Below are 13,063 nucleotides of genomic sequence, written 5' to 3'. Positions count from 1 at the left end.
AGTGAGTTGAGTTTAGTGGGCTGGAGGTACAGTTGATGGAGTTGTGTTCAGTTTGACTTAGTTAAACTAGTTGTAGTTAGTCTAACTGCAGATAGACTAATGATGAGTTGTTAAACTAATTATTAACTCATAATACAACTAAAGAATACATCAGTTAACTCAGTTGCATGTCAGTGCATGTTCAGTTCAACAGGGACAAGTGGTAGAGAATCAGATTGCTATCAGTTGTGACTATAGTTGTGCATCAGATCTTGCACAATCAAGGGATTGAGTATGCCAATGAGTTTGCTCACGTATTTGGCCCACATTTTAGCCTTTGCTCACGTCCACAAAGAGTGAGTGACTATTTTGCAGGTGAAAAACGAGTTTGGGAAGCAATTCTCATCAGTTCTTGAGCAGGTATTGAGCAGTGGAGGCAGGCAAGCAGTGGAAGAGATTTGGAGATCAAATCTGAGCTGTATTGTGTGTAACAGAGGTGGAGATACTTGTGAGAAGTATTATGCTGTGTAATGTTACATGACTCAATCATTAATATACAGATAGTTGGGGTTTTTAGCGAGATGCTTTCCCCGGGATACATACTGTGTTAATGTGTGAATGCTCTTGATGTTTTATTGTTATTGATGCTGCTATATTGTTGATCAACGTAGAGGAGCTTATGTATTGTGTATGTTTTCCGCAATAGTACATGATCAGGATAATCTCCATTGAATATGTGTTAAATTATTCAAAATTTCTACAAGCAAGCCCAAGCTTGGTGTCCCGAGCTAGGCCACCATTCCTCCTTGGCCAACTCGACCAACCAGGAAACAAAGGACGTTGAGGCAATTTCTCAAGGTAGTACGCCAAGCCGCATAATGGCTCCCACCTCCATGGAATCTATCGTTGAGGAGTTGCGACACATGAAAATTGACATTGACATTCTAAGGGATCACATGTATGAAGACCGCAACGAGATTGTAGCCTATCTTATGGATATTCAATACAGTCAAAATGTAATTCTAGAATAGTTGGACAACCTCCGACACAGTCAACAACGCACAAATGACCACCTCCGCAACTTGGAAGCACAGGTGGAACATATTGACTTCCACATTCATGATCGTGTTGGTTACTTTGCAGCTCCCCTTGTAATGCCCCCTCATCCCCCTCCTTGATATGCTATTATTAATTCAGGTATCTTTTTGTGACACTCTTAGTATGCTAAGGCCACTCGGCCCTCCGGAAATAATGTATGTAAATTGTCTTTCCTGGTATTCTCCAACCCCCAATCTCAAAAATTTTGGTTGGAATGAGAGAGTGGGAGATGTTGAGATCATTTTTGTACGTTATGATATTTTGAAAATCTAATGAAATCCATTTTGAACGACAAAAAGAAAAGAAAAGTGTAATATAAGGGGTGTCATAAGGGGGAGGAGTGTCGTATAGCCTCAAAGAAAAATTGGTTACAAGGTATGCCTATGGATTGGGAAATATGACCACCAATCAGGCCGAAACGCATGACATGTTGCAAGGTTTTCTTCTAGCTAAAGCTACTTAAATGACTAAGATTGTTATCCTTGGAGACTCACTTATTATCATTCAACGTATTCATAATAGAACTTGCCCAAAAAACAATCACTTGGAAATTTTATAGAAAAGAATCATAGTGTTGTTTGATAGACTCCCTCATAAATATTTCTTTCACATCCTAAGAAATCAAAACATTGAAGCCGATAAGAGTGGTAATTGTGCATGCCAACTCTAGGCTGGTGGTGAAATGGGATGGTGCAACCTACCATAAAGTCACAATAATGAACATGGTAATAAAAAACTTAAATGATCAGTGGTCAATCTCACACTTCACCCCAAAGTTAAAAGCATACTATGGGGAAATAATTTCAATATACGGATAGGAACCTGACTTACATTGTGGCATTTCGTCATGATTTCATGCATGCAACTGATGTAAACACAATTTTCTTACCATGCCCAATCCTCATTCGGTGGCTGCAATGTGAGCACAACAAAGATCACCCTCTCGGAAGTATGAGTGCACTCCATAACAGGGAAATTATGAATGGCTCTACTACCATAACTACTTACACATGTGGGTTAACATGGCTAAGGCTCAAGACAATGCATTTGAACTCCTGTAAACAACAATGTTCATTTGTTCCTAGTTTCATCACAGAGTGAATTAGTTGTAGAATTTTGGAAATACTATGGCTTCTAGGGCACTGCCAAACAAAGGGAGATGTGTCTATGCTTATGAGCATCACAACTAACTCTACGTCGTGCTTTGAATAGAGTATTTCCACTAGATTATATAACTGTATAATTTGGTTCATGTTGGCCTAACATTTTACCCCTCGTGTCTAGCAAGTGAAAGTGTTTCCTAATTGGGAACGAGCTCATTATTTGACACTCAACACAATAGATTAAATAATTGTGTAATTATGTTTATAATGGCTTCCCATTCTACCCCTCATTTGTAGCAAGTGAAATTGTTTTCTAATATTATTTCAAAAAAATAAATTACAATGTGATTCACATTCAAAATGAACAATAAAATATACGAAACATTTATATCCTATCAACTTTACAATTATATAAAATACAAAATTTAACTTAAATCACAATGATAAATATTTATCAAATTCATTTTAGAAACCTTATTATGAAATGCCGTACAGCAAAACAAAGATTTAATTTGAGCCTATATTGGTCAAAGTTTAGTATTTTCCCAAGTCACTGATGAAATACATTAAATTAAATAAGAATTTATTTCAATTTTTGTTTTGGATATTAAATTACATGAAAATTTATCTTCAAATGTTATCAAGTTGCTTATGTGTAATATTTCACTTTTATAAATAAGAATTTAATTGAAGTGTAAAGATATTTAAAATTAAAAATAAAATTTGTAATTAAAAAAATAGGAATTTTATGTTCAAGTAATCTCAATAAATATTATTATATTTTTTTAATTAAACTATTCATTAAAAATTGTAATTGTAATTTGGATTTATAAATTTTTAAAATTTCTAAATAAGAAATATGAGAATTTTATGTTTAAGTCATCCAAATATTAGGGGTAAAATATAAGAATTCTATGATTAAGTCATCCAAACTTTTTTTTTTTTTTTCAATTTTTCATTTATCTTTTTATCTAATTTTCCATTATTTACAAATATTAATTCTTTCAATTTTTTATTATAAAATTTGGGTTTTTATTAAAAAAAATTATTTGTCATTTTTTTATTTAAATTTTTAATACTCATTTAAGTCAAAACTTCATCCCATCATTTATCATATTGCTTTCACTTACATTTTTTAATAATATTATGCAATTAATCAAAAACAACTCAACAATTTCTAAATTTTATAATTCTTATTTTCATACATTTTTAAATCTTAATATATACATTTAATCTTCCATATTCTTCCAAATGAGTTTCCTAAAAGCATCGTCATCTTTTAAATTATCTATAATTATAATTATTTTTTAAATGAGTTTCTCTAATTATAATTATAAAACTGATTTTAAAAACCTAAAATTAATCCTCTTTTAAGGAAAAATTTAAATTTACAATCATATTTTCATTTTCATTTTCATTTTCCTTTTCCATTTCCATAATTGTGATTATGCCCTAAAATTATATGTAACTCTTAAAATTCCATAAAATAATTTATTTAAATAAATATTAAATATTAAATATTAAATATTAAATATATTTTTGAAAACCATTTCCGTTTACATTGTGGTTCTGATTATGCACTAAGATTATATATAACTCTTAAAATTCCATAAAATAATTTATTTAAATAAATATTAAATATTAAATTTATTTTTGAAAACCGAAATACCGAAATTTATAAAAAAATTGTAATTAAATATTAAATATACTTTTGGAAACCAAAATACAAAACGACACCCAGAAACAATTAACTCTTAAAATTCCATAAAATAATTTATTTAAATAAATATTAAATATTAAATTTATTTTTGAAAACCAAAATACCCAATTTATAAAAAAAAATTGTAATTAAATATTAAATATACTTTTGGAAACCAAAATACAAAACGACACCCAGAAACAATTAACTCTTAAAATTCCATAAAATAATTTATTTAAATAAATATTAAATTTATTTTTGAAAACCAAAATACCGAAATTTATAAGAAAAATTGTAATTAAATATTAAAATACAAAACGACACCCAGAAACAATTAACTCTTAAAATTCCATAAAATAATTTATTTAAATAAATATTCAAAACCAAAATACCGAAATTTATAAGAAAAATTGTAATTAAATATTAAATATACTTTTGCAAACCAAAATACAAAACGACACCCAGAAACAATTAAAAAAACTATGAGCACAGGAATAAAATTCGTCGCCTGAGAGATTCGAACTCTCGCGGGGAAACCCCATGTACTTAGCAGGCACACGCCTTAACCACTCGGCCAAAGCGACGGGTTGAAAACCTCCGTAACAAACATATTAACTATACTATATAACCATAGAAAAATTGCAACAAAATTTAGAATGACTGGGTATTACTGTTACCGTACTGTATATTTTGAAAAAAAAAAGCTGTAATACAGTAAATTATCTCTGTAATATTTTTATTATTATTTTAATTATTTTAGTTTAGCATTTTTAAGCGCCTTATTCAAAGAAGCTTCACATTTGCTAAGGGTTTGTTGAAAGCATACAAAGATGAAAAAACAATCTGTTCTATAAACTATTTTTAACTTTCTAAATATTAAAATTTTTTTTGCCTGTTTTTTTTAATAGATTCTTACTTAAATAAACCCAAAAAAATCTAACTCATAACAAAAAAAAACCAAGACCTTAACAAAAAGCTTCAACCCTAATACAATGATAGTTAATTAAAGAGGAGATACGGAGGGTATTGGGACCAAGCAACACCAGCGTGCAGGCTTTAAATTTGACGCCCGTGTTTCCGCCTTTTTAACAGTAAAATACGCAGTTGTCTATAATGTGACTTTTTGGAAGTTTTTTTGGTGGGTCTTTCCGGTCAAAATCCGGCAGCAATTTATTGGAATCGCAAATTTGATAGCTAGTTTCTGCACAATCAAAGCGTCCCAGGGGTTTCCCAGGGTGCTGAATCCAAATATGTAGTTAAAAAACCATTTTAACTGCAACAAATCAAGATTTAACCTCAATTTCTTCTGCCGGATTCCGTCACCGAAATCTCCAAAAAGTCGCATTATAGACAACTCGGTAAAATACAGTTAATTCTAAAATATACACGGCAACATCAACTTGCAAATAATATAAAAAAATGTCAAAATGACGGGTATATTAAAAAATGAAAAGTTTCAAATTTTATATATCTTTTTTTTTCAGAAAGAAAAAACCGACATAGATTATATTAAGGAGATATAAAAATCTGGATACATGTCAAGAAGTGATTGATTCAGCTGGAAAACATGCAACTGAAATAGTAACAGATTGTAACTGAAACAGAAACAGATAAAGTTCTTGATGCGGCGCCATAATAAGCCAAAACATAGCTGTAAGTGCGAGCTAGTGGATCCATCCACCTGTTATCAGAGGCGCTTCAAAACAAAGCAGACCGTCATGGAGAGATAAGGAGAATCATGTGGACAAAAAAGAGAGCGAAAAGCTGTAAAAGCAGCCCCAAGAAAGAGAGGCATGTCCGAAAAGAGCATGTTAATCTGAGCAAGGCAGGAGGCCCGTGATGGAGATCAGAATGGAGTGCAAGGGCATCCTGGAGTTCTGGAAAATGCATGCATTTCGCCATTTCCATAGGGACCAGCAAGTAAGAATAAACAGTGAACGCCAGCACGGATTCTTCGTGCACCACCAGGAGAAAGCATCCTGAACAGAAGAAAAAACCCGGTGAGGAAAACCATAAATCAGAGATAATTCATACCAGATTTTAGAAGATGAGGCGCAGGCGAAGAACATGTGTGAGTTTGTTTCAGCTTCCGATAGGCACATTTGGCATCTACCCGGGCCCTGCCAACCCTTCCTTTGAAGAACCTCCCATGAGAGGTTTCTGTCCGAGAAAAGAAGCCAGGAGAAGAGAATCGACTTGAGCGGACATGGAGCTTTCCAAAGCTTGAGAGGAAAGATGGGGGAAGGAGGCCGCAGGTCTGATAGGACTGCTTCATAAATATCTAAATTTTATATATCTATATTATATATATACTTATTTATAAAATATATATTTCGTTGACCCTGGAATATGTCTGAATTGCAAAATAAATCCGGAAAAATACAAACGTGAAGATCCTCCATAAACCCTTCAGATACAACCGAAAAAACCAGCGCTCAAGACATTAAAGTACTCCCACATAACTAGTAAAATCTGGGTGATCAGTGCCATCAATGAAGACACCAACCCCTGCTAGGAAGTAGGTATATTTAAATTACCATCACAAACGCGGCCCATGCACCCTCATTTTGTGTCGTGGTTAAATTTATTTCCTTGTGCTTTATTTAACCATTATTTATAAATAAATAATTTTAAAATCTTCACAACTTTTATTTAACCCTCAAAACTATTAAACTGATAAGTGAATTATAAAATTTATTCCTATTTAATTTTATATAGTCATTGAACAATATTGAAAATTAAGTGAAGTTGGCGTATTAGACCACAAGTTCCATATTATCTCCATTACAAAGTTCCATATTATCTCCATTACAATGGTATTTGATTATAGGTTCCAAATTTAAATTTCAATATGTAATTTTTTTTAATATTATTTAGGGATATTGTTTTAGTTTAAATGATAAACGAATCATAATTATTGATAATACTCATTAGTATCGAATTAATAAAGATTATTAAACTTATTTATAAATTTATAGTAAATTATTTATTAAATAATAAATTAGGTGTAAATATGCACAGAATTTAAAGCTATCTCTGAGATCGATGAGACAACGCATGAGTTTTCGTGTCGCATTTAAATTCATTTATTTAATATTCCGACTACTTTTAACGCATTTCAGACTACTTTCTAAAATATTTGTCGCAGAAATGGGCAGAGGTAGATCGATTTTACCATTTTTTAACTATCTATTAAAAATTGCAACATGGCGAAGAAGGAAGGGTGGATGAGAATGTTGGGGATTCGACATTTTAGCCATAGTGAGCACGCCCTGTGCTACATGTATGGTTCCAGCTACACATGCAATGGTTGTGGAGAAGGCAATAATAGTTTCAGATCCCAGTGTCGCACGTGCAACTTCGACTTGTGCGAATACTGTGCGCGAGCTCCCAAGTCCACGAGGCATTCCTATCATTCCCAACATCTTCTAAAGTTCAGGAAGAAGCCATTTTCACCCCATATCGAATGCGACTTTTGTAGAGAGAAATATCAGAGTTTGTTTGTTTAGTGTCGAGAGTGTGACATTGGCCTTCATCCTCGTGGGTAAAGTAGCCACATTCGATGTGGCATGCTTTGCATCCACACCACATGCTTCAACTCGCGCCTTCTCACAGTACTCGACATGTATGTGGAAGAGAGATTACTTCCTACAGGATGCACTATCACTGTTGCGAGGGTTCTATGCCTTGTGACTTCATGTTACACCTTTCATGTGTTGTCGATACGCTAGAAGAGATGATAACACAGTGGATGGGCTGGGAATACGCTAGAAGATATGATAATGTAGTCGATGTGATGTCGATACACTAGAAGAGATGAGAACACTTGAGGTAACCCATGCTCGCATGTCCACTTCATTTGTCAATTTTTTATTTTGCTTTATTATTTTTAAGAATAAAAAATGATGAGTTATTGTTGATTATGTTTTTATATAAAAAAATATTATGCAGGGTAAAAATAAATATTAGAAGTCATATGAAGGGTAATTTAAATATAAAACCGTCATAGAAAAATTCCCTTATAGGTAAGGGGACCTATCAAATTTAGCCCCTGCCAGCATGTATAGATTATCATGGTGGCTCAATGTAGCGGCTCTCCAACATGTTCAAGTTATGATGTATTAGGTAGTGGCTCCTCATTTTTATGCTTATTTTTCACGACGGAAAAAAATAATGGGGTGTCACTCTTTTTGGTTACACAACAATTTTCACTCCATCTATTCCTTGTTAGAGTGGCAATTAAGCACAGTTCAATTGGGTTAGTAGTTTTATTAGCCTGACACCTCCCCGTTCCTCGACCTTGGAAACTATTCATATCCTAATGCATGCATAGCATATCCATTTGATTATGGCGAGATTCGTATGAGTTGCACTCATATATATCAGTGAATTTCCTCTGTCTTCTATCAACATTATAGAAATTGGCCTTGCAGGGGATCTTTCGGCACTAAGGGTAACTACTCTATCTATCAAGCTCTACTTTTTGCATGTCTTCTTTCACTCCAAATTGTTGAATTGTAGTTTAACTGGAGTCTAGGTTTGCATTTCCCTCCTGGGTTATTTGGTTCGGCTTAGCCTTTGGTACCCTGTTATACTCGCTTGCATTTCCATCATTATCAACCTTCACTCTTCTCCTACTCGAGTTCTCTCCCCTCAGGGGTAGTGCAATTCCTTTCCCTCTCTGACCCGCCTCGTGCTCCTTGCTCTTTAGCTCTCTTCCTCTGGCTCACCCTATTGCACCCTTATATTCTGATTCTTCTTCACCTCCTTTGTATCTCTTTCTACCCCTATTTTATATCCCTTTCAAATATGTTCTTCCTCCTAACTCCTTATGTAGCCATGTTGCGTGGAAGATCTACTTTTGGAAGAAGGGGAGGTAGGTGTGGGCGTTCCTTTGTCTTTAGGCAAAGGGAAACCCACATCACTTCCACTTCTCAACTCTATACTCGAGCTCAAGCTCAGGAGTCTATGGCTCATTACCAATAATTCATGCTTGAGTTAGTTCAACAAGAGATTGAATGTGTGGAGGTAGAGGTGCACTGGGAAAGGCATTGCACCCTTTATTATCATGTTCATGCAACCACTAAAGACTAGAAACCTGACATCGAAACCTCAAAAAGAACACATTTATCTAGGTACATGCATGTTGTTAATGTTTATTGGCATACCAAAATTCTTATGCGTTGAGTTCTCATGGACACTGCCAACAACCAGTAGGAGAACTCCATCAATCTAACAAAGCTAGAGGAGAACATTGATGGTATAGATCATAAACTCACTACGTTCATTAAGGTTTCAGCCAACAACCACTCTTCCCTGGATGAGAAGTATGTTTAATTGACACAATTGCCTAAAGGCTCAGTCTACTAACTACTATGCTTTACCAATTTTTTAATTTTAGTCTAAACAACTTCTTATGTTTAATTTTGCCAATGTATGTCATGACTTGGGGTATTCAATTCATTTACATATATTTCTACATATTTGATGCTCTAGTTAGATGATGTCTCAGCAACCTCAAAATTTTGAACCTATGCTTTTGGTCTAGTTTCCCTAGATGAGAAGGATGCCCAGTTGACATAGTTTCCTAAGGCAGTCAAATAACTATTGTGCTTTACCAATTTTTTTTTATTTTAGTTTCAACAACTTCTTATGTTTAATTTTGCCAATGTATGTCACGACTTGGGGTATTTAGTCTATTTACATGTATTTCTACATATTTGATGCTCTAGTTAGATGAGGTCTCAACAACCTCAAAATTATGAACTTATTCTTTTGGCCTGGTTTCCCTTTAGGAAGACCATAAGCATTTGTTTTTACTATGTAATTATCTTTTGAAGTAATACGAAGTGCCTAACTTCATACAAAAAAATGCGTATGCTATCGGCTAGTGTGTAAGGCCTATGATAAACTTCATAGATTTGCACTATTCGTCTTAGTCGTTATCTTCATGTCTTTCCATCTACACCTTCACCACAACACCATCTTCGCATCTTTCTATTTTCACCTTCACCATATCACCTTCAAGATTGTCTATCTCATTTCCATTTGCACCGACACATGTAGCACCATGTTACATACTCAAGACACTTGCAACTCAATTATCTCCATAAGAAAGATCTAGCCAAAAGCAAGAAACTGGGCATTTTTGCTATCCCTTGACACTAACCTTATCCAATTGTATATCCACCAATAGATTCAGTTTTATTGCTATCATATATTCACAAATTATCGACCCCATGGCTAGGGGAGCCATGACTAATCTATTTGCATACATATACTAGGCTACAATTAGAGGATTTTCATTATTTGACATAAGTTTCCTCGATTTATTAAACAATTTTTTCTATGCGAAGCTTAAGCTAGTTTCATGTATTACTTTGATGCACTAACTTAGTACGGTTGGAACATTTATCTTCAAGAAAGGGTGTGTCTCAAACCAAATTCTACAACTTCCTAACAAGGCTTCATTCCCTCCTTTTGTTCAAGTGTAACTTCGCTTGAATTTTCTTGCCATGGCATGGCTTGGAAAGTCTACATTGGAAATTTGGAATGAAATGATAAAATAGCGATCAAAAGTGAATATGACATAAGAGCTAAAATGAGTGCATATAAAACATAAGTAGAACTCTAATTAGTCCACTACAAGACAAATAGTTGGCATCATAATACAATTTTCAATAGTTTTACCTAATGAACCATCAAAGAGCTTCGATCACTTGAGAACGTAGTTTCCATGGGTTGGGTGTATCATATCATATTCTGGTAAATCATGTCATACATAGCCATTCTTGTAGCTCACGTGTATCAGAAATCCAACAAACCCAACCATGACTCATTCAAATTAGAAAGAAATCAAAGATATCGAAGCTTTGATAACAACATATCACCTTACCAATAATTCATATACACACATTTCTTATCACTTGGATGACTAAGAGAACATTTTGGGCATGCCCCTTTCCATGCATGGCATTCAAATGTTACTTCACATCTTTAAAAAAAAAAAAAAATACTTTACAAATTTTTCCATGCTAATGAAATACCATTTTTCAAAGATAATAGTATGCATTTGAGTATATTTGATAAACATCAATGAACTCAAAGATTCCTAAATTATTAAAAACTTCAAGAAGACAAATATGCATTTTTGGATTTATTGCAAAATAGTAGTAAGAGTGCATAAATGTTACATCTCTCCCGTTAGTCGAGTTCCTCAATCTATTTATCAATCGAGTGCATAAATGTCCACTCCCTACAAATTATGGGATTGTGATTAAGAGAGAAAATGTTTAGGGTAGCTCAACTAGTGCATGTTTGTTGAGTATAAGGAAGGTCATAGATTCAAATCATTTCGCCTTTAGAAAGAAACATGTGCATCAATGGAGATGATAACTAGATCGACTTGCACTACTCTACTCTTTATTAATCTATTGATCCATCTTTGGCCAATTAACATAGATCCATTACCCCATTCTGAAAACCAATCGAATTGTCCTTCACAATCTAGATATTGTGAAGAATAGAAGAGTGATGCTTGCTCATTGTGAACAACATAAGAATTCTTATGATGGTGCATCCTCTTTGCACTACACAATGCCATACATCTTCTCTTCTACAATTTCCCTATCCCAAGAGGTGTTAAACCCTATCTTTGTTACATTCTTAACAAGATCATAGAACTAGAGGAGTTGTGGCAGAGAACGTCAAATATTTCAAATTGATAGCCACTTGGCCAAGAAAAGCATCCAATTCTTATGCATCACCGTAACCCACATATTTCAAGATTGTTTAGATGTTGCTAAGTGGGGCTTCAATGGGCATTAATCTATGGTAACATTTTGACAAGAAAATATTTATTTGGCATGTTCATTTATAAATTTACTTGCATCTTGTAGTATGGTTTAATAATGATAAAAATAACAACAATCCCTATCAAAATTACTATGCACTATGAGACTAATCAATTGAGTAATGGACCAAGAAATTAGTCATTAGATGATAAATTTCTCCTCTAAGGGACCAAGTCAAAATTTTCAAGGATGGCCAAGTGGAACATTGAGCTACTATTGCTTACAATTTTGACTATTACCCATCATGGACCATGAGAAGAAGGAATCTTGAGCTAAATTTTGTAAATTTGTCCAAATCGATCCCCTAGTGAGTGAATTAAAAATTAAAATGTATTATTTTATAGAAAAAATTCTAGGCCTTCAACTTGTTGATGACTAGTAAATATTTGATTGAGGGAGAATCCAACTAGCCATACTAACCATTATAATTTTTCCTATAAAGGGTAGCCTCCCCTCATTTGTAATGTTATTGTTGTCAACTGAGACAAGTATTATCATAATAAAGAGCTCATTTTTGCAAACCCTTGTGTAATTTTTTTTGTTGCTTTGTGTGGAATTAATTTATTTTCACTCTTCTTCTTGATTTTTTTTTCGGGTTTATTTTAATCTAACTTCTTTTGATGATTAATAAAACTATGCTAAGGCTAACGATTATTTCCGTTAAAGAGCTATCTAGCCACGTGTAAAAGGAAAAGTAGGGGGCAACCCCACTTGAGTTCTTTCGTTTTGTAAGTGAGGGGATATCCAAGCAACTAGACCATCTTTAAAGGGGAGCTTTGATTTTTGCAAGATCTCATATTCAACACACATAGGAGTTGAAGGTTGGAGACACCACTTTGAGAGAGATAACCAGCGAATCCAAAAGTCACAAAAAAGGTTAAGCAATAGTGAGGGAAATTTTGTACAAGACCAAATCCACTCCGTTGAATTCAACCATCATTGAATTAGATGGTGTTAACTTCACATTTTAGAAAAGGTGAGGTAAAGTAAAAGGAACCAATATTATCAAACACCCATCTCTATATTTAAAAATCAAACCTTTTTATTTTTCAACAATTAGTCGGCTATTGTCCACGGGGTCTTGGATAAATGGTGATCAGGGACTCTGATAAGGCACTCCTTTATGTGAAGTCACCGGTTCAATTCCCCTCATGGATCCAGGTGAATATTGGACATGATGAAAATGTAGTTTTGCCAAGCTTACCAAAAAAAAAACTAGTCGGCCATTAAGCTTGTTGATTTTTAATTTTTATCATTATGGCAAGTATTTTCCTTAAGGAAATTAGAATTTACTGTTAAATCTAACCAAGGATAGGTACAATATTTATTTC

The 13,063-nt window shown here is 33.7% G+C and overlaps 1 non-coding gene across 1 annotated transcript; it reads right to left on the bottom strand.

Annotated features, from left to right (window-relative positions):
• Positions 1-4,381: 4,381 nt before the first annotated feature.
• TRNAS-GCU (transfer RNA serine (anticodon GCU)) lies at positions 4,382-4,463 on the bottom strand. The gene has a single exon. It is a non-coding gene; the product is annotated as a tRNA-Ser (tRNA).
• Between the last annotated feature and the right edge of the window lie 8,600 nt (positions 4,464-13,063).

This window comes from Pinus tabuliformis, chromosome 6 (assembly GCF_031772625.1).
Source record: "Pinus tabuliformis cultivar Carrire ecotype Pingquan chromosome 6, CPIR1, whole genome shotgun sequence".
NCBI lineage: Eukaryota > Viridiplantae > Streptophyta > Pinopsida > Pinales > Pinaceae > Pinus > Pinus tabuliformis.
Note: the sequence above shows the minus strand (reverse complement) of the source record. Positions and strands in the feature narration are given on the sequence as shown.